The 21,056-nt window shown below is 39.0% G+C and overlaps 1 protein-coding gene across 2 annotated transcripts in view; it reads right to left on the bottom strand.

Moving 5' to 3' along the window:
- The window catches only part of LOC106070808 (BTB/POZ domain-containing protein KCTD12-like), a 134,356-nt gene that overhangs the window by 78,445 nt on the left and 34,855 nt on the right, over positions 1–21,056 (bottom strand). The window contains exon 1 of one of the 2 annotated variants that reach the window (XM_056038188.1): positions 14,662–15,454. The exons of the other annotated variant lie outside the window; for it this stretch is intronic. The gene's annotated coding sequence lies outside the window, so the exon portion shown is untranslated. Of the gene's footprint in view, positions 1–14,661; positions 15,455–21,056 lie in introns of those variants that run through there. 2 annotated transcript variants of the gene reach the window in all.

Raw genomic sequence — 21,056 nt, 5'->3', positions numbered from 1 at the left:
CTACTTCTAACATACGATGTTATGATTTAATCAGTTAGCTTTACAACCAAGATTTAAAACAAGTTTAAAAAGTAAGAATTTATAAGAAATGTCTTTGTAACAGATTTTAACAGATTGTAACAGATTTGTATCAGATTTAATTACAGACCCATAATTCTGGCATACGTGAGGTACCACTGACTAGCTGGAGTAACAGAGTTGTACACTTTGGCAATATGTGGGGGCAGGGCTGGTCTTAGGCCGATTTGACCGATAATTCTAATTGAGCTTCGTGTCTGGAAGGGGCCCTTCAATTTATATTTAGCATAGGATATTAGTATCAGTTATGGCTCTTGACACATGCTTTTAAAGATATAGGATTAAAGAGTTAACATATTTAGTGTATAATACGATTGACGTTACTTTAATTAACCCACTGGCGCCTATTGCATTTGAGTTACTTCTTATATATGTTGTATAATAGATGTTGATTTATTGATTTCATTAATAGCAATAGTTGTTATTGTAAAGAAAATGGAAAAGAGGGACCTCGCAAGCATCCATTAAATAGGGCCATACAATTTGTAAGGCCGGCCCTGTGTGTGTGTGGGGGGGGACCACAGACTTGCTGGAGTAATATAATCATAGAGGGAATGATTTGCGAGCGAGTTTGGTTGTTGATATTTCAATAAGCATCTTATTATGAATGTGTAGGTCTAGATACAGTTATCACATTTAAAGACCGCATCAAAAACCAAGAGATTTAGAGACAGGGTTACTGCAGCGATTGGACCCCACGATCACTGGCGGATCCAGGGGGGGGGGCGGTAGGGGCGATCGCCCCCCCCCCACTCGGCCGACCCCCCCCTTCGGGGGGGGGCGGACGAATTATAGTATTGTAGTATAGAATTCACACAATTTGTATGCGAATTTATTACTTATGTTAATAATATATACTAATTATTTATATTTCAACCTATTTTTAGATTATTTCGCCCCCCCCCCTTCTAGTATTTTGGCCGATTCGGTAGGGTCGGGAGGGGGCGATGGCATCAATCCGCCCCCCCACCATAAACTTTCGAGTGGGGGGGGGGCGGTCCTATTTATTTGTAGAAATCACAGCTTGCTAACAGAATCAATTAAATATCTATATGATTAAAACTTGTTATTGGTATTTTAACCGGTCTTTATATAATTTCGTTCACCTGTTGGCCGATTGGAAGGGGAAGAGCGAATACCTCCACCGCCCTTCCCATCTAAACCCTTTGAGTGGGGGGGGGGGACGGTCCTTTTATGGAGAAATCATAGTATGTGAACAAAATTAGTCGAATATCTATATAATATAAACAGGTGGAAGTGCGATACATGCAATCCCCTTCCCCCCATCGGACAAATCAATACTTTTTCTTTTTGTATTATAGTAAGAAATTACAAAATTAAAAAAATCTGTCACTAATATAATTTATATATGCTATAAAGTAAATTCTTATATCGAGTCGCCCAACCCCTATTCTTTATTGCAAAATGCAATCAATATCAGAAATTATAAAAAGGAGCGAGAATTAATAGTTTTCATTTTACCGCCCTTGCCCTTTCCAGACAGAGTTTGTGTAATTTGACATGAATTTATCATAACTATTTTAAGAAAGACTTTGCTTTGGAAAATTTATATAATTCAAACGAAATTTTTCAATATAACAGTCACGGTTGAGATGAGTTCAAAAGCCAGATAATCTTTTCCTAGTCGACTTTTTCCAACCTTTACTCTATCTCATATTTTTCTAGTTAAATAAATTTAGGACTATAACTCACAATGTATGCTAGAATTTCATTGAATATTATTAATCGAATTTTTTTTTTTCGGCGGCGATCCTCAAAACCTTAATCTAAATATGTGGGGTATCTAATCTTTTCAAAGAACAAATCGGTTTTATTTGCAATGTATTAAGGGACTATAAATTCATATTAGAATATTTTTCTCATTTTTCAAAAGGCACTTTATAATAGAATGAATAATGTGCTGTAGTGCACGAGAATGCGTTAATGCAGTGAAGAATGCCAGAAAACGCTTTTAGCGTCGAGGCTTCGCCCCGAAACTCACTGATGAATAATAAGCTGTAGATGTCAGGAGAATGCGTTTCTGCAGTGAAAAATGCAAGAAAACGCTTTTGGCGTCGGGGCTTCGCCCCGAACACCACTGATAAATAAAGAGCTGTAGATGTCAGAAGAATGCGTTTCTGCAGTGAAAAATGCAAGAAAACGCTTTTGGCGTCGGGGCTTCGCCGAAGATTGAGAAACAGTCTTATTTTATTCTCAGATATCGAATATATATATATATATATATATATATATATATATATATATATATATATATATATATATATATATATATATATATATATATATATATATATATATATATATATGCTGTACGCACGTTTATGCATAGGGTTAGGGTTTACTGGGCGTTAGGGTTAGGGTTTGGAAAAAAATCGCCCCCCCCCACTCCAAAGTTCTGGATCCGCCAGTGCCCTCGATGACCTAACTATCGTAAAAAAAAACGCAAGTTAAAAATCTATGGCAATATTACAATGTCTTCGGAGCTCGCAAAGACCTTCCTTCAGGGAACAGTACCAGGAAAAAGAAGAAGATGCAGACACAAAGCGATGGGAAGACAATATAAAAGAATGGACTTTGAAAGAGGTTCTATCTAAGACAGATGAATGGAGAAAGACGGTCGACAAATCTTGCATGGTGCCCCAACTGTCCAACAGGCTAAGGGATAGGTAAAGGAAAAAGGTACGATCTAGGATACGTTAAAAGGCTCATTTTTAGACACTGAAGCTAGCTGCTTTATGTTACATTACATGGAGGTTAGGAGTTTCTTTTACTGACTTGCTCTGTGATGAGTGGGTGAATGAAAGATACAACACTACAACAAACCATTGCATCCTTCTGAATGTATAGATACTTAACTTGCTATAACCGCCATACTCACCCAACAACTAATTTTATAAATGTATAACAAAAAAAAATAGTCCATTAAAGCACGTTATAAAGGCTGCAGCATATATGGATGGGCAGAAGCATTTAAAGTTTTAATGGTCTAGAGTCTAGACCTATATTGTAATTTTTGTTTTAAATTGAAATTAGCAAATTAGCAACACAGAAGGTAGAATAATTTCAAGACCGTTCGCTCTACCATTATATTCTTTTTAAATTCCTCGCGATTTTAAGATGGTATATGTATGTATCTGTGTATTTGTTTATGGTGGGTTACACCAACGCCAATGAAACTATTTAGAGAAAACAACCCAGAAAACCCAATCGAAACAAGTATAATGTAAATGGCTCAAGATTTTTTTCTGTGCAATGTTGGCGTCTGATGTTGATGATAGGAGGGAACGAGTCGACAAAAGAGTACTTTTGGGTGAGGACGAGGTCAACAGCACTAGCCATCAATGCCCAGGCAGTAGCGTCCCGATTTCATTAAATAGCTAACGGGGCACCGGAGGGGGGGCGGAAAGGGGGCACTGAGATGTGTAATCGATATCCTTCATGGGAATCGGTATCGATGTTGCAGGGTAACGAACAAAGTCACCATCGGCGTCTACTCTATATTCTTATCGATTGCAGGATCTGCCTCTTCCCCCTCTTCACCGCCATCTTATCGTTTTGTTCACTCTCTTCGTCTCCATATATCCTCCACAGTTTTCCTCCCCCCCCCCCTTTCTTTTTCCCCTTCTTATTAAATTTCTAGAGCCTCTGTTAGCAGCTATTGACCGAGATCATTGCACAGTCGACTGGGTCTCCTTGAACCAAAAATGTTGTAGAAATAGGGAAGCAATGTGATTTATAAAACATACACTATCAATATCATGGACGTCAATATCATGGACATCAATATCATGGGCATCAATATCATGGACATACATAATACAGCTAACAGAATTCCTTTACGACAGATGAAAAATATTTTTTGTAATTTGTAATCATTTTTAGGCTGGCCTTTAGAGCTATCGTCCTGGATGGTCAAATCATTCATCCTCGGTTTATTTAAAACTGTGATGGACGAACGTGGCAAGCTGACCCCCTGATCAGTCCATTTCATGTCCACTTGTGCATACCAGAAAAACTACTTCGCAACCTTAGACCTCAACGTACCATAATCATACACTTCTGTCTCCACTCATTGTTTAACTATTGGTGCGCCAGGGCCAGGTAATAAGCCACATCCGTTTTCCAGGAACAGTTATGGATCGTTAGTGTCAATGAGCGTTAAGGATCGTGTCCATAACCAGTGGGTTTTTTTTTAAGAATAATAAAATGGTCTTATAGAATAAAAAATATTTTAAGTAGTTTTAAATCGGCTTTATACAAGTACAAAGTGTCAGGGCTCATGTGGGCCCAAATTGGTTACCAGCCACCCAAAAGCAATGAAACCCCCACTTGCCATGGTTGTTACTTCACAGGCTGTGGGCCCCTAATGGTCGTGGGCCCAGGTTCATTGAACCCTTTTGCGGCATGGATGCTCCGCCACTGAGCGTACTCCACTAACGCAGCACAAATGGAGTTTGAAGCTGAAGCAAATAATGAATAAATATGGCATGTAAAGTGCTTAGTGCTACTACTGTTATATGTTACATATTATGTTTATCCACTAAGGCAGCCATAGAGTAATCCATCTGTCCAGCAATAATACACTTCGGCACTGCAGTTGGATGAAAACAGTCCAGACCCATGCAACAGACGTATTTCTTGACACGAGAAAAACAAGGAACTAAAAATACATGATTCAGCATCTTTTGTTTGTTTGTTTGACAGGTTTCAGGATGTTCTTTCAGAGTTGCAGATAATTTACTTCCTAGTCCAAACCTCCCGCAGGACGACGAGAATGGGAGCGGGCAGGGTTTGAACACGGGACCATCGATAAGTCCGAACGACAGTCTAGCTCGCAATCCGCACGACCAGGCAGCCTTTTTAAAACTTTGAATGTAATGAAATAATTGAAAAAAAATTCGAAAAAAAATTTTGCATCAAATTTTCTTTATCAACTACCAAAAAATTCCTAACGAATGAAATGATTTTTTCTTATGAGAGATGTAGTTTTAAAAGAAAGCAACAGATCAAAAAGACACACCTTTTTTAGTAATGGTTTTAGTTCGATTGTCTGGACGAGACTAAGCTCACTGTGGGAAGTATGTTTAGATTTATTTTTATATAAGTACAAAATACTCACGAATTTACGTTCTTTGTTAGAGTTCTCATTTACTTTATTTACTTTATTTACTTTTCTTATTTACTTTTCTCATTTTTCTGATGAAAGAGCAGCTATTGAGTCTTCTTCTGAAAGAACGTGAACTCGAAAGCCCGCCCCATCAACAGACTTTCCTATCCATCTATTATATACTCGCTACAGCTTAAGGGAGTGCTTGATGCCGGCGATAAGAAAATATATAAATAACCGCCTTGACTCGTCCCAACGATTGTCTGGGGGTGGGGGGGGGGGGTAAATACCTCTATTGTGATCTGAGAGGTGAGGGAAAGAGGAGAGAAGGAATGTGGCCGGGGGGTAGATAAGGGCGCCAAGTCCAATAAGAGAATCAGTCAACACGATTGTTGTGTATGCTCTTTTGTAGCCGGTGCACAGAAATGTACAGTAAAGTTAAACATTCTCTCCACGAGAGCGGCAAATAGCGTCACGCCACGTCTGCTGTAACAACCTCTCCGTGGGCTGAAGATTAAGAAAGATAAGTAAGGACAACATTTCGAGACTAGCCTTTATAAATATAGATGTGAGAAAAACATTTCAATTCGGGCTTCGTCATATCAAACTGGCGTACAACCAACAGAGGGATCATTTTCAAGTGTTTGGTCTACATCCTTCGAAGCGCTTAGAGGAGTCAGAGATGACGTTGTTAGAGGAGTCAGAGATGACGTTGTTAGAGGAGTCAGAGATGACGTTGTTAGAGGAGTCAGAGATGACGTTGTTAGAGGAGTCAGGGATGACGTTGTTAGAGGAGTCTGAGATGACGTTGTTTGAGGAGTCAGAGATGACGTTGTTACAGGAGTCAGGGATGACGTTGTTAGAGGAGTCAGAGATGACGTTGTTAGAGGAGTCAGAGATGACGTTGTTAGAGGAGTCAGAGATGACGTTGTTAGAGGAGTCAGAGATGACGTTGTTAGAGGAGTCAGAGATGACGTTGTGGGCGAATGGAAACAGAAATCTATGAGCAAATTTTATGAGTATCAACATTCGTTTACCTATGCCAGGGTTTGCGGGCCATGTGAATTTCAGGACCGCATCACTACAAAATAATTGACATGCCGCGACTCTGTGGCTTCATTTTGCACTGGAGGTAGATGTTTTGAAGGACCAGATATGGCCCCCGAGCCGTAGTTTGGAAATAATTGACATATTCTTCAATCGTCGGAGACTTTGCATGAAATAAGCTTTTAAAATTTGAATTTAACTATTTCCATATTTTAAAAACATTCCTCATTTATTTGTCCTTATTATTTATTTAATTAGATGCGGCGCTGGAAGTTAATCAGACTTGCGCAATGTAAAAGAAGAAATGCAACCGTCATTCAGATATTGCGAAACTAATAAATTAGTTACATTTCTAGCTATAATTCATTTTATTTGCAGGTCCGAATAGCTAGGTTTATACGATTCTGTTTAATGCACAATAACTTCGCTTTGCGAACTAGAAGTAAACAAGAAAATAAAAATAAAAAAAATACATTTCTAAAATTCATCTAGGGGGAAAAAACACCACATTTACATATATATATATATATATCAATAATTTAGAAGTTATTTTCCTTTTTCGATATCAAACAAAATAGTTGCCAAAAATTAATTTACCAATTATTAATTTTATTTTATTCATGTTTTATTAGGTACACTAAATAATTGTTCAAAGTTTTCAACTTAATAAGAGGAAGGGTATGAAAGAGACACTTATCATTGCAATTTAGACCAGACCGACAGACCGACAGATCGAGTCGATAGAAGCTTTGTAATAAAACTGATTATTATTAATACAGCCTGCGAGAGCCAAGCCAACATAGAGAGAAGATGGGTAGACTAAGAAACAAAGCTGTCCGGATGGTCATGGACCCAGAGTCCCATGGTAAAGTACTAACGTAGCTCTATGCTCCACTGGGAGTCAAAGGATTAAGTAAGTAATTAACACAGGGCTACCTTAGTGACATTTATGACCCAGTTTTTAGTTCCAACCCTTTTCCGGCCGGACAAAATAATCTGCTAGTTCAATGAAATCGAATCTCTGCAGCTTCATTAAGCACTGCGGCCCGAAGTTTCCAGAAACCGTATATCACCAAGTCATAGGCTGACTATCGCCCATAGCCCTTAGGTTGGACATGAGTGTGCGATACAATTATAAAAACCTTGACGACTGGTAATGTGATGTATCCCACCTAATCCACAACATACAAATACCATTAGTTGATCATGGCTGGGAAATAGAGATGAGGAGATTGTAGAGAAAAAACAACAACACCCAGATCCACATGTGGAGGAGAGAAAGTAGATCCTAGACCACAGTTATATATAGCAGCGGGTCACGTAATGAAGAGAATTAGGCCCAGGGATTCCCCAAGTAATATAATGATGTTTTGTTAAATCTCAAAAGATGTATATTACGTTCAATGTCAAATGATTGTGCTGTATACTATCATTTTACTCAAGGTTTCAAATCAAATTACTACGATACACTATCAGTTTCTCGTGTACAAAATATAGAATACAATTAGTTGAATGTCAAATGACTGTGGTGTATATAAAGTTGAATGTCAAATGGTTGTGGTGTATATAAAGTTGAATTTCAAATGACTGTGGTTTATATAAAGTTGAATGTCAAATGACTGTGATGTATATAAAGTTGAATGTCAAATGATTGTAGTGTATATGAAGTTGAATGTTAAATGACTGTGATGTATATAAAGTTGAATGTCAAATGATTGTGGTGTATATAAAGTTGAATGTCAAATGATTGTGGTGTATATGAAGTTGAATGTCAAATGATTGTGGTGTAAATAAAGTTGAATGTCAAATGATTGTGGTGTATATGAAGTTAAATGTGAAAAGATGGAGGTATTAAGTAAGTTCAATGTCGAATTATTATGTAGCATGTTTAGGGGAATGCCCAATGATTGTGGTGTATATAAAGTTGAATATCAAATGATTGAGGTGCATATTAATTTGAATGTCAAATGATTGTGGTTTGTTATATAAAGTCTTAAATCAATGTTAACCTGTGTTGTAATACACAATGAACAGAATGTATCAAATCATCTCACTATGAGAAGCGATGCGTTAGTTTAGACCAACAGAGCAAATATGGAAGTGGCCAGATTTTTTAAAGTCAAATGCTGAAAGTGCAAACTTAAATTTTCCATGTCAATGGAATTTAAAAATGTCTATGTTACGGCATTCAGTAAAGTAAACATAGTCATGTAAAGAGGCACTTACACAGACAAACACAAGCATTATAAGAGGCACCCATACATGCAAACATGGGTATTTCTAGAGGCACCCATACATGCAAACATGGGTATTTCTAGAGGCACCCATACATGCAAACATGGGTATTTCTAGAGGCACCCATACATGCAAACATGGGTATTTCTAGAGGCACCCATACATGCAAACATGGGTATTTCTAGAGGCACCCATACATGCAAACATGGGTATTTCTAGAGGCACCCATACATGCAAACATGGGTATTTCTAGAGGCACCCATACATGCAAACATGGGTATTTCTAGAGGCATCCATACATGCAAACATGGGTATTTCTAGAGGCATCCATACATGCAAACATGGGTATTTCTAGAGGCATCCATACATGCAAACATAGGCATGTAGAGACGCACCTTCACATGTGAATGCAGGCACCCACAGGCACTCCCACAAGCACTCCCACAATCACTCGGACTACTTTTCGCGCAAGCACGCCTACGGTTACTCACACATCTATTCTCACACGGACTCCAATCCAGGTACTCAAATAGGCCCTTACATTGACCCCTACACATTATCCAACAACAAATTGAAAATGAAAGAACAAAGCCACAAGGTTGTCCTGGATCGGTACAAACAAAAGTAATTGTAACGTTGTTTTGACAACTGACTAAATAGAGCTATACTAAGTTTGAGTGTTCATCTTTTGTTTTCACTGCTCGACCTTATAAAACAACACGGGCGTAGCCTTGGTAGAAACAAGAAAGTCAATGAGATATTCAATGACATGAGTGGCATACAATAGAGAGGTTGACATCGCCATTGCACCACAGCAACTGATAAGGTGAGAACCTTTTATCACATTGTCAGCACCTAGCGGTGACATAAGTCGATAGTTTGTCTACCACTGGGTCGGTGGCACACACACACACACACACACAGACACGTGAAGCCACAGAACTCAATTGAAACGCGCTCTTGATAGCCTCGTTAGTTGCTACTTTTAGAACATTTCACTGGAGTTATCTTTCCATTGTATGTGAGCAGTGTTTGGGTGTACAGTTTTGGGTTATGGGAGTCACTTTTCACGAGGGAAGGGGGGGGGCGAGTAAAACACACACACTGCGATGGAAAGTGGGATAGAGACAGGGATGTATTGAGAGTAGAGAGAGAGAGACAGAGATGAAGAGATATATGTATATATAAGGGAGAGAGAGAGATGATAGATAGATAGATAGATAGATAGATAGATAGATAGATAGATAGATAGATAGATAGATAGATAGATAGATAGATAGATAGATAGATAGATAGATAGATAGATAGATAGATAGATAGATAGACGGACAGACAGACAGACACAAAGACAGACAGACAGACAGACAGATAGATAGATAGATAGATAGATAGATAGACAGACAGACAGACAGACAGACAGACAGACAGATAGATAGATAGATAGATAGATAGATAGATAGATAGATAGATAGATAGATAGATAGATAGATAGATAGGGATGAAGACAGGCGCAAAGAGATATATGGAGAGAAAGAAGAGAAAGAGAGAGAGAGAGAGAGTACTTCTAACTTAAGAAATGGAAAGTTATTCAGTGACAGTTCAAATGAGCCAGTGACTAGGGATCGAGCCATTGCGATGAAGATCTCAGCAGTTTTGATGTTTATTTTCATGCTAACCGAAGTGTATCCTTTCTGATGTTTTCAAGTTTTCAGTCAACTATCTTTAAAATAGAGAATACATGTGAGGGAATCTAGTCTTGAACTGTCAAATTTAATATCCTATGTAACAGAGTTAAGTTGTTTTGTTAGTCTAGTTGACATGGAGAGTCGTCTGCCACTGAGTTTTTAGTTTTCCTTATCCTTGTAGGCCCCACGATGCATATGCTAGGACAACTCCTTTTACAAAGCTTACATCAACTCACTCTGTCTGTCTGTCTGTCTGGTAAAAAGGTGTTTACACGTTCTTTCTCCGACACCCAATCACGGATCAAGCACATTTATTTCTTGACAGCACAAAATACAAGAAATCGATTACAAAAATTAACCAACAAGTTAATTCACTATTAGTAATTAATCCTTTTGTTTGGTATCTCGAACAAGGGAAAGAAATTTTACTGAGGCGCTGTTATATGCTGAATTAGTAACCTTTATATGTCGAAGCTAAAAGCATGACATAGCGCTAAACAAAAACAATTGGTAAACATATTTCTAATCGCACAGATTTATTAACATTGGTCAACATCGATTACCAATTTAATGACATGACTGGTCCAAACTAATTGAAACAGCTACACTTCGTATAAGCTTTTTATTTGTTTGTTTTTTTGTTAAGTATATTATATGTTATTCTTGTTCCTTAGTGCAATCAGAGAATGGAATGGGTTGCCTGAATCAGCCAGGAAAACCAACAACTTAGCAGAGTTGAAGTCACTGATTAACATGCATGACTAGATTGACACATAAAATTGCGCAGGATGTAATTATATTCTTTTTAGAAGTAACGTCTGTAATGTATAAGATAAGTTAACAATATAGTTTCTATTAAAAACCAAACAGTGTTTTTGTATTCAGATAAACCAGTCAAGTAAAAACGCACCAACAGACAAAGTATTCGAGTACCACGGTTTAAGTAACGTTGTTCTCAATTGTACAAAAGTTGAACTTGGACTAATTAGGAAAAAATGACTACAAAGTATTAACAATGTGATAACCCTTGACTACGCTGTTTTAAAAGTCAAGTCAAGTGCTACAGAGAACGTTTCTCTCTTAATCTGATATGATATATGAGTCCGTTATTGTTTGGTTCGATCTATAGTAGGCCTGCCACACAATGGGGAGAGACCGTCAACACAGTGTAAGAATTAAATTCTCAATAAGTAGCAGGTATTACCTAACTAATACTAAATGATTAAGTAACTGGTAAATTTTTTTATTGATTTTTTATGCATAATCCGAGAATCGGAAGTTGGAGATTAAATGTATCAAAACGTAATAAGGGAACTAAATCCACATATATATGTATATGTTTAACGACATCTCTCGTTAAGTAGCATTTATTCTCCTTATTGCAAACAAAGTATTAATCACCAACAATATATTAACTCATTGTTTAATTAAAAAAAAAATTGATGTCTGATTCAATAAATAATTGTGCAATGTTTTAACTTGACCCAAGAATGGGAAATGGGAGAAAAAAACATGTTAGAACTTTTGACCATACAGAAAGACAGAGTTGATATAAGCTTTGTAAAAAAAAAGGTTTGATAAAGAGAGACATAGTTCAAAATACATCAAAGGAACAAAGAGAAAACACAAAGCACTAGCGGACGTCTTTGTTTTCGGACCAATCGACATTCTATTCGATGCTGTCAAATTTTTTTTTTCAAAGTCCTGCAATGTACTGTTTGTCTTCAGTTAGAATTTGTTATTGAATTAATGTTCAATAGGCTGGTACCTTGTGTTGACTCAAGTCCTTAGGCTAACATTTGACGCCATGTTTTATGTTTCGTACATGCGTCGCGCTCACACAATGGCACTTCTAACGTCAATGACAATACTCGTTGGTAAAGGAGCTATATGAAAAGCTGGAGAAGAGAAAGGTCAGGAGGGCTTACAGTATAATTCCGTAGAAGGACGGACCATCAAGCGCTGGAGTACATCAACAGTATGTGGGATTTCAGGGCCGGCCTTAAGTAATTGAAGGCCCTATTCGAAGTGAATAGGGTGGCACCCAAATGAGCTGTAAAAATTATACAACTTAATACCGAAAAATACGAAATAAATTAAAAATCTTCCGTATCGTTTAATTAACGTTCCGTAAGCTTCTCAACATTTGCGCACTGATGTCATGGACTTTTTTTTTTCAGCTCAAGCGTCGATAGCACAAATGTGTTTCATGGACGATCACCAGCCTAGAAATAACGTTTCGACATAGCAACCAAAGGTAGAAAGAATGGTCTTCTAAAATATGCAGTCTAACAAGTCTAAACACTCGAAATTAAACCTTGCATCATACTAGACACGTAGAGCTCGGCTAGTAGACACAGAGCCAGAGAGTTCTGCTAGGTTTGAGAGCGAGGCTAGTAGACACAGAGCCAGAGAGTTCTGCTAGGTTTGAGAGCGAGACTAGTAGACACAGAGCCAGAGAGTTCTGCTAGGTTTGAGAGCGAGACTAGTAGACACAGAGCCAGAGAGTTCTGCTAGGTTTGAGAGCGAGACTAGTAGACACAGAGCCAGAGAGTTCTGTTAGGTTTGAGAGCGAGGCTAGTAGACACTGAGCCAGAGAGTTCTGTTAGGTTTGAGAGCGAGGCTAGTAGACATAGAGCCAGAGAGTTCTGTTAGGTTTGAGAGCGAGGCTAGTAGACACAGAGCCAGAGAGTTCTGTTAGGTTTGAGAGCGAGGCTAGTAGACACAGAGCCAGAGAGTTCTGTTAGGTTTGAGAGCGAGGCTAGTAGACACAGAGCCAGAGAGTTCTGCTAGGTTTGAGAGCGAGGCTAGTAGACACAGAGCCAGAGAGTTCTGCTAGGTTTGAGAGCGAGGCTAGTAGACACAGAGCCAGAGAGTTCTGCTAGGTTTGAGAGCGAGGCTAGCAGACGTAGAGCCAGAGAGTTCTGCTAGGTTTGAGAGCGAGACTAGTAGACACAGAGCCAGAGAGTTCTGCTAGGTTTGAAATTTGATCCATGTTTCGTAATTTTTTTCTCTAAAAAAATTCTTTGAGACCTTTGCGAGGGCCCCACCAATCGGAGGCCCTGCCTAAATTGCATATTCCTAAGGCCGACACAGGGGGGTTTCATTAAGTGTTTTTACAAAGTGGTGGGTACGCGAAGACGCGATCTAAAAATATAAAAGCGTTATAAAAAAAGTTGATGGGGGGGGGGGCGCCAATTTACGTGTTGAGCGCTATAAAGTTCCGAGGTGCTAGCAGTGTGACAACATTATAAAGTAATATCAGATGGTGAGGGCGGAACATCAAGCGGTAGTGATCTCGAAGAGCCCATTTCCATACTCTAGTTCCCTTGTACTAGTCAACCCGAGGGAGACATAAATATTTACAGCACGATAGACGTTCTTCTGTTGTCTCAACTACCATAACAGTGTACTTCCCAAACAGACACACACACACACACACTATCAAGTGAGTAAATAGACACATGCTTCAAAACACGAACACACACTCTCCAGCTAAATGAAAGACAAAATGTCATTGATCAATTATGAATGTGCCAGCACTTGAAAAAAAAATTCCAAGTTAAATCATAAACAGCACATATTTATGACATTCACCTGAAAGAAGAAGAAAAAACAACAACTATAAATTAACTCATGACGTCCTGACCAACTATTTGCCTTAAGGTCAGGTAAACCTTATACATAAGCATGACTAGATCAATAGGTGTACGTGTAGACAAAGATGTATGGACACAGCCTTTACATCGATCTCTATTCATCTATACGAGTACAGTGCTACAAATATATTGATCAGGACACCATAGTAAAACAACAACGATGTCCTGATAAGCTCAACATGGTGGCCATTTCAGATAAACATACACGCAATGTTTCACTACAGGATGTAGATATTGCGGCTATGATTTTTTTTTCTCCTTTATCTATTGCTATATTACTTGGAAATGAACAGACAATTTTGGTTCAGGTCTTTCTCACTCATTGTTGGAAACTATGGTAGACGAGTAGTGCCAGTGGGAGATTATGTCCAGACTTGTATACATTAGAAGCCAGAGGCTTTGTTCAAGGCTTGCGACAGATGCTAGGGACTTAAGGGTCATAATGCCTCCGCTCAGCTAATCGGATTGCTTTAGCGTATGGTCAACAATAAAAAAAAGTGTATGTCCCTGTAGGATCATGGTGGTCTACGTCCTTCTAAGAACATTGTGGTCTATGTCATGTAAAAACATGGTGGTCTATGTCATGTAAGAACATGGTGGTCTATGTCCATATTAGAACATGGTAGTCTATGTTCATGTAAGAACATGCTGGTCTATGTCATGTAAGAACATGCTGGTCTATGTCATGTAAGAACATGCTGGTCTATGTCCATGTAAGAACATCGTATTCTGCTTATTTCCTAGAACACATGGTGGCCTGTGTACTGGTGGTCTCAAAAGTACTAACCCTTAAAACAAAAAAAAAACAAACGTAGATCTACTAACTTACCTTAAGTTTAGTTAAGGAATCTTCCAACCAATTGACACCAACAATTTAGTCTACTAGGCATAGATCTAGTCCACGTGCCAAGATTTCTTCCACACCTGTAGCACCGCTACAACTGATTGGTACTTAATATCACAAGTGTTCAGATTCAATGTTACAGACTTATAGATCTTGATTTATGAAGCTGTATAGAAATGTTTTTTTCTTAAATAAAAAGTTGAAAAATTAACAAAAATTCACATAACTTGCCAGTTAAAACGGAAGTTGCTACTAAAAAGTAGGTAGATGTAGATCTCGATGAGATGAAACGAGGCGCCAATCAAGCAATGTCCATTTTATTTCAGTCTGTGAGTATTTCTTTCGGTCTCTATCTGGAAGACTTTATTATGCTCCCAAAATGTTATGTAATTAAATCTCGCCTTCAGAAGAAGCAGGATGGGATAACTCCGGCCACAAAGTGGAGATAACTAGAGAGAATGATGACGGATTTGATTGGCTTGAAGCATTGGCGTCGGGAAGCAACACTTGTTAATTGAGCGTCTCCCTCTCTCTCTCTCTCGCTCTCTGTCTCTCACATAGCTACTGGTCCGATAATAAGAAAAAAAAATTAAAAGAATTGTCTTTCTTCCGAGTCCCGTGTGAGACGAGGCGTCTATACTCCTCCTGCGTCCCACGCCGCAATCATTGCAGAATGGGTCTCTCACAGAGGGGGAACACCGCGGTCCTCTTTGATCATTTCCGGGCCAGAGTGAGTAGCGATGCAGGCGGGCGACTATAGAATCTAGTGTCGAGAGGGGAGTGCGGGGAGTGGAAGTAAGAGGAGACTGGAGTCGGTGAATGAGAGGAGGGGGTAGGAGAGGAGGAAGCACTTATTTTTTGTGAAGTATCGATGCGCTGTACCATTCGATGACAGACTTGGTGGGACAAGCTCCCAACCTCACACAATACCCTCCCCCCACTCTCTCTCTCTCTCTCTCTCTCTCTCTCTCTCTCCGTGAGTCTTGCAGTTATTCTGGAGCAAGAAAGAAGCGCGAGGAGACGACGAAGAAGAAGGGAAAGAATAAATTATACACCAAAGTTTATGGGCTAGATTGAAAGAGGTGGATACATAAATATCAGCAAACTACTGCCCCACTCAGTGACGTAGGCAGACAGAGGCAAGACTAGACATGGAGGCACATACACACACAAAGATGTAGACACAGCTAAAGATCCAGAGACGCAGAGAGACGCAAAGACGTAGACACAGATTAAAGACCCTGAGACACAGACAAACAGAAAGACGTAGACCCAGAGACACAGACATTAAGCTAGAGTCAGTGGTTAGACAAAACAACCCAGAGAGATAGGACTATACAGTAGAATATCTAGTGCTTACAATAAAACTTATTATTCTATAGAATATTAATTGAACTTTTCATATTAACTAACTTTATAAAAGTTTAAAACAAAACTTTATTAGAAATTGAATTTGTGTATTCGTTCAAACTTATAGTCAAACCCCGTGGGTCTTTGGCTTGGTAAGCAATGCAGAACAAAGGTCACGTTTCGATATATCTGACCACCAGGAACACGAGGCTGAAGATTTTAATAGTTTTTGTTTTACATTTGCGCCCGTGACCCTTTCACTTTCTCTCTCTCTTTCTCTCTCTTTCTCTCTCTCTCTCTCTCTTTCTCTCTCTCATTTCTCTCTCTATCTCAATTTAACCTTGAAGTCTCATTTCTATTCCCCGCCCCAAACTGTCTCTTCTCACTTGCTGTCTCCCAATCTTTCCTTTTTGTCTCATCTCTTTCTCTCTGTCTCTGTCTCCCATCCCACATCTCTTTCTCTCTGTCTCTGTCTCCCATCCCACATCTCTTTCTCTCTGTCTCTGTCTCCCATCCCACATCTCTTTCTCTCTGTCTCTGTCTCCCATCCCACATCTCTTTCTCTCTGTCTCTGTCTCCCATCCCACATCTCTTTCTCTCTGTCTCTGTCTCCCATCCCACATCTCTTTCTCTCTGTCTCTGTCTCCCATCCCTCATCTCTTTCTCTCTGTCTCTGTCTCCCATCCCACATCTCTTTCTCTCTGTCTCTGTCTCCCATCCCACATCTCTTTCTCTCTGTCTCTGTCTCCCATCCCACATCTCTTTCTCTCTGTCTCTGTCTCCCATCCCACATCTCTTTTTCTCTGTCTCTGTCTCCCATCCCACATCTCTTTCTCTCTGTCTCTGTCTCCCATCCCTCATCTCTTTCTCTCTGTCTCTGTCTCCCATCCCACATCTCTTTCTCTCTGTCTCTGTCTCACATCCCACATCTCTTTCTCTCTGTCTCTGTCTCCCATCCCACATCTCTTTCTCTCTGTCTCTGTCTCCCATCCCACATCTCTTTTTCTCTGTCTCTGTCTCCCATCCCACATCTCTTTCTCTCTGTCTCCCATCCCACATCTCTTTCTCTCTGTCTCTGTCTCACATCCCACATCTCTTTCTCTCTGTCTCTGTCTCCCATCCCACATCTCTTTCTCTCTGTCTCTGTCTCCCATCCCACATCTCTTTCTCTCTGTCTCTGTCTCCCATCCCACATCTCTTTCTCTCTGTCTCTGTCTCCCATCCCTCATCTCTTTCTCTCTGTCTCTGTCTCCCATCCCACATCTCTTTCTCTCTGTCTCTGTCTCCCATCCCACATCTCTTTCTCTCTGTCTCTGTCTCCCATCCCACATCTCTTTCTCTCTGTCTCTGTCTCCCATCCCACATCTCTTTTTCTCTGTCTCTGTCTCCCATCCCACATCTCTTTCTCTCTGTCTCCCATCCCACATCTCTTTCTCTCTGTCTCTGTCTCACATCCCACATCTCTTTCTCTCTGTCTCTGTCTCCCATCCCACATCTCTTTCTCTCTGTCTCTGTCTCCCATCCCACATCTCTTTCTCTCTGTCTCTGTCTCCCATCCCACATCTCTTTCTCTCTGTCTATCTCTGTCTCCCATCCCTCATCTCTTTCTCTCTGTCTATCTCTGTCTCCCTGTCTGCTGATTTCAAAATATACCCTCTTACTTGTTTTCTCTCTCTTTCTTTCTCTCTCTCTCTCTTTCTTTCTCTCTATCTTTTTTTCGCTCTCTCTCTTTCTCTCTCTCTTTCTCTCTCTCTTTCTCTCTTTTTCTCACTCTCTCTCTTTCTCTCTATCTCTCTCATTCTCTCTCTTTTTCTCTCTCATTCTCTTGACCAATCTGTCACTGTTTTTCACTCTCTTAATTATATTTTCTTTATTGTCTCATTATTTAAGTGCATTCATTAGCTTTACACACACACGCACACATATTATATATATATATATATATATATATATATATATATATATATATATATATATATATATATATATATATATCTTATATATATAAAGTAAAAATAATTAAAATGAAGTAATACAATTACATAACATTTGCCAATGACACCCTACTACTCAGATAAAAGGCCTTTTTTTTTTTAATTCCAACTGCTGTATGATGTGAACTTCAGATCTATTACTAGACAGATATAATCTCATTAGGGTTTGAATATGAAATATCTAATGTTATAATACAAATTATATGACACATTGTCGATATGTGGAATGAAAGAAGTCCATATAACATTGGCGCCATAGCGTCCCATTTGAAGTGTCTTTTGTTCCCTAATGATGGCATTTGTCAAAGCGATCATTCAGTGAAACAGAAATTAGCCTCTAAAAAATATTTTAAAAAATAATTTCTTACTTATTTTTATTTGTCTTTTGTTGGTTTTAAAATCTCACACACTCACATACTTACATAAACACACACACTACAATAAACACACACATAGATGAGCATTGATTGTTCCAGAAATAGTTTTGTATTTTTTTTTAGTCTTGGCATTTCTGTACGAACGTCGTGGCTTAATAACGGCTATAAAAAGACATGGGCTGTCTTGTCGGTGGATTGAAATGTTTCATAGATAAATGTTTGTCTCTAGGGAGTAGAGAGTATTGCAATTCATTGTTAGAAACAAAACGTAGAGACATACACATAAATATATGACGTCAATAAATAGTACAAAGTAGCTTATTACATTGCTATCATAAACATCTCTGTGATTCTACCTATCTATATACCGGTATTTACCTATCTATGTCTATCTTCTATCTATCTATCTATCTATCTATCTATCTATCTATCTATCTATCTATGTCTATCTATCTATCTATCTATCTATCTATCTATCTATCTATGTCTATCTATCTATCTATCTATGTCTATCTATCTATCTATTTCCCGTCATATGGGCGTGGTGGCTGAGTAGTAAGGGCTTCTGAATCTGGGGTTCCTGCATAAAATCTCGGTGTCCATCCAGCTCTGATGGGTACCTGACTTATGTTGGGGAAAGTAAAAGCAATTGGTCGTTGTGCTGGCCACATGACACCCTGCTCGTTAACCGTTGACTAATAAACAGATGACGTTAACATCATTATCACTATATATCTGAATAGCATTTATATACTTATACTAGCTGGATGTGACCCACGGCCCTTAGTTTGCGTATCAATGCTCTAGCGCCACTTAGCCCTAAATTTTAGCCGAACTATTGATATATAATCTAAAATACTGTGAGCGAGAGATTTAGGCAATTTTTTTAGGGCCCTTCTGTTGTGGGAGGTATATAAAACATACACTTCGGTCAACGGATCATTTGATTTCTATTCAGGACATACCTACATACTCCTTACATTTGATTTCTATTCAGGACATACCTACATACTCCTTACATTTGATTTCTATTCAGGACATACCTACATACTCCTTACATTTGATTTCTATTCAGGACATACCTACATACTCCTTACATTTGATTTCTATTCAGGACATACCTACATACTCCTTACATTTGATTTCTATTCAGGACATACCTACATACTCCTTACATTTGATTTCTATTCAGGACATACCTACATACTCCTTACATTTGATTTCTATTCAGGACATACCTACATACTCCTTACATTTGATTTCTATTCAGGACATACCTACATACTCCTTACATTTGATTTCTATTCAGGACATACCTACATACTCCTTACATTTGATTTCTATTCAGGACATACCTACATACTCCTTACATTTGATTTCTATTCAGGACATACCTACATACTCCTTACATTTGATTTCTATTCAGGACATACCTACATACTCCTTACATTTGATTTCTATTCAGGACATACCTACATACTCCTTACATTTGATTTCTATTCAGGACATACCTACATACTCCTTACATTTACTTGAGATATTAGATGTTCAGAGACCATTATTCACGACTAGAGCACGTTTATGTACGAACGACGCCGCACCTATCTACACATATACATACAGATGTACAAACGACGCCGCACCTATCTACACATATACATACAGATGTACAAATGACGCCGCACCTATTTACACATATACATACAGATGTACGAACGACGCCGCACCTATCTACACATATACATACAGATGTACAAATGACGCCGCACCTATCTACATATATACATACAGATGTACAAATGACGCCGCACCTATCTACACATATACATACAGATGTACAAATGACGCCGCACCTATCTACACATATACATACAGATGTACGAACGACGCCGCACCTATCTACACATATACACACAGATGTACAAATGACGCCGCACCTATCTACACATATACATACAGATGTACAAATGACGCCGCACCTATCTACACATATACATACAGATGTACGAACGACGCCGCACCTATCTACACATATACATACAGATGTACAAATGACGCCGCACCTATCTACACATATACATACAGATGTACGAACGACGCCGCACCTATCTACACATATACATACAGATGTACAAATGACGCCGCACCTATCTACACATATACATACAGATGTACGAACGACGCCGCACCTATCTACACATATACACACAGATGTACGAACAACGCCGCACCTATCTACACATATACATACAGATGTACGAACAACGCCGCACCTATCTACACATATACATACAGATGTACGAACAACGCCGCACCTATCTACACATATACATACAGATGTACAAATGACGCCGCACCTATCTACACATATACATACAGATGTACAAATGACGCCGCACCTATCTACACATATACATACAGATGTACAAATGACGCCGCACCTATCTACACATATACATACAGATGTACGAACGACGCCGCACCTATCTACACATATACATACAGATGTACGAACGACGCCGCACCTATCTACACATATACACACAGATGTACAAATGACGCCGCACCTATCTACACATATACATACAGATGTACAAATGACGCCGCACCTATCTACACATATACATACAGATGTACGAACGACGCCGCACCTATCTAC

The sequence above is a fragment of the Biomphalaria glabrata genome, chromosome 8 (assembly GCF_947242115.1).
Source record: "Biomphalaria glabrata chromosome 8, xgBioGlab47.1, whole genome shotgun sequence".
Taxonomy (NCBI): Eukaryota; Metazoa; Mollusca; class Gastropoda; family Planorbidae; genus Biomphalaria; species Biomphalaria glabrata.
Note: the sequence above shows the minus strand (reverse complement) of the source record. Positions and strands in the feature narration are given on the sequence as shown.